Source organism: Penaeus japonicus, unplaced genomic scaffold, assembly GCF_977035675.1.
Source record: "Penaeus japonicus unplaced genomic scaffold, GWHDUDI00000001_assembly GWHDUDI00000037, whole genome shotgun sequence".
NCBI classification, from domain to species: domain Eukaryota; kingdom Metazoa; phylum Arthropoda; class Malacostraca; order Decapoda; family Penaeidae; genus Penaeus; species Penaeus japonicus.
In genome coordinates, this window is record NW_028234439.1 from 18,656,692 (window position 1) to 18,659,191 (window position 2,500).

General features: G+C 33.2%; 2 protein-coding genes across 4 annotated transcripts in view; one reads left to right on the forward strand and one right to left on the reverse strand.

Annotated features, from left to right (window-relative positions):
* The window catches only part of LOC122253994 (uncharacterized), a 124,591-nt gene that overhangs the window by 118,104 nt on the left and 3,987 nt on the right, over positions 1–2,500 (reverse strand). For all 3 annotated transcript variants that reach the window (XM_086532686.1, XM_086532683.1, XM_086532684.1), the window contains exon 2: positions 92–539. The gene's annotated coding sequence lies outside the window, so the exon portion shown is untranslated. The remainder of the gene's footprint in view (positions 1–91; positions 540–2,500) is intronic.
* Positions 1–2,500, forward strand: part of LOC122253992 (hatching enzyme 1.2) — a 59,319-nt gene that overhangs the window by 2,468 nt on the left and 54,351 nt on the right. The window lies entirely within an intron of this gene.

Genomic DNA, 2,500 nt, shown 5'->3' on the forward strand with positions numbered 1-2,500 from the left:
TTATTATTATCATATTTATTAATTAATTCATTATTTTCAATTTGTTATTATTATATTTATTAATTAATTTATTATTTTCAATTTCACTTACCTCGTGTCGGATCTATAGTTCATTTGGTTGTTGCAGTTCATTTGACGAGCCAGTTTTATTGATGATATTTTGGTGGTTGGTTGAATAGGGGGGGAGAGGGGGGTATCTGGGGGTGAGGTGGGTGTTTTCTTAGCGGGGTGGGGTGGGGGAGGGGGGGTATATGTATCACTTTAGTTTGATTATTTGTTTGTTTATCGCGTATGTGTATTTTTTTCTGATTTCTCTAATATTTTTTCTTTTTTTTCTTTGTTCTTATGTATCTATTTATTGATCTATCTTTATCTATCGTTATCTATTTGTAAACTGTTTTTCTTCTTTTTTTCTTCTTCTTTGCTTTGATTTTTGTTTCTCATGCACTTTTTTTTGTCTTCTTAATCTCTCGTCTCGTATTTTAAGTCATTTGTGGATTTACTTTCTTCTCCTCATTTACTTTTCTTCTTTGATATTCCTGTAAGAAGGAGAAAAAAGTCATTATATTCGAAAGTAAGAATTACAAGTGTGTGTGTGAGTGTATATGTATGTATTTGTATATATATATATATATTATATATATATATATATATATATATATATATATATATATATATATATATATATATATATATATATATATATATATATATATATGTGTGTGTGTGTGTGTGTGTGTGTGTGTGTGTGTGTGTGTGTGTATATATATATACATATATATATATATATATATATATATATATATATATATATATATATATATATATATATATATATATATATATATATATATATATATATATATATATATATATGTGTGTGTGTGTGTGTGTGTGTGTGTGTGTATGTGTGTGTATGTATGTATAATATATATATATATATATACATATATATATACATATATAATATATATATATATATATATATAATATATATATATATATGTGTGTGTGTGTGTGTGTGTGTGTGTGTGTGTGTGTGTGTGTGTGTGTGTGTGTGTGTGTGTGTGTGTGTGTGTGTGTGTGTGTGTGTGTGTGCGCACATATATATATATATATATATATATATATATATATATATATATATATATATATATACATATACATATATATATATATATATATATATATATATATATATATACATATATAAGTATATATATAGATATATATATATATCAGTCAGCAATAACGACAGCAGTGACAGCAGACAGCAACAGAGTCAATAGACAGCAACATCCCCAGTGACAGTAGCATCCACGTCACGCAACCTGTTCTGCTTGTGTTTATCTGCCGCGGAATCTCGGCTTCGCTATTGCTTGTTTGCTTGTTCTTTTGAGATTGTGGGTTTTGCTGTTATTCACTGTCATCATCATCGTCATCTTCATCATAATCATTATCATTATCTTTATCTTTATCATTATCATTATCATCAGCATTATCATCATCATCAATCGTCAAGATTCGTCATCATTGTATTGTTATCATCACATAATGATGATGATAACAAAAATGATGATGATAGTGATAATATAATAATAGCGGTGAGGATAATAAATTTGATGAATATCATAATGATGAATAACATTATTATAACTATAATAATCATGATAATGATATGATAATAACAATTATTATCATCATTATCTTTATCGTCATGATAATTAACGTATTTAAAATTACCACCATTAACACAAATACTATGATTATGGTGATAATGATAGTGATCATGGTCATGTTATGATTATCAACAACATCTTAGTGAGTAAACATCTCCCTTCTCATTTCTTCTTACCCTTATTATCTTTCACATATATACCCTATTCTCTCTCTCTTCTTTCTTGCTTTCTTTCTCTCTCTCTCTGCTTCTTATTCTTCTCTCTCATTCTCTCTTGTTCACTCGGTCTCTCTCTCTCTCTCTCTTTCTCTTTCTCTTTCTCTTTCTCTCTCTCACTCTTTCTCTTTCTCTCTTTCTCTCTCTCTCTTCCTATCCCGTTCTCTCAATCCCTCCCTCACCATCACCCTTTCCCTCTCCCTCACCCTCTCTCTCATCCCCGCTCTCACCCTCTCCCTCTTTCTCATCCTCCCCCCCTCCCCCTCTGCCGTTCTCTCAATCTCTCTCTCACCCTCACCCACTCTCTCATCCTCACCCTCTCCCGTTCTCTCACTCTCTCTCTCCCCCTCCCCCTTCCCCTCTCCCGTTCTCTCAATCTCTCTCCCACCCTTTTCTTCTCCCTCTTTCTCATCCTCACCCTCTCTCTCCTCTCCCCCCCCCTCACCCTCTCCCTCTCCCTCTCCTGTTCTCTCAATCTCTCTCTCACCCTCACCCACTCTCTCATCCTCACCATCACCCTTTCCCTCTCCCTCACCCTCACCCTCTTTCTCATCCCCACCTTCATCCTCTCCGTCTCTCTCCCCCTCTCACCCTCTCCCTCTCACT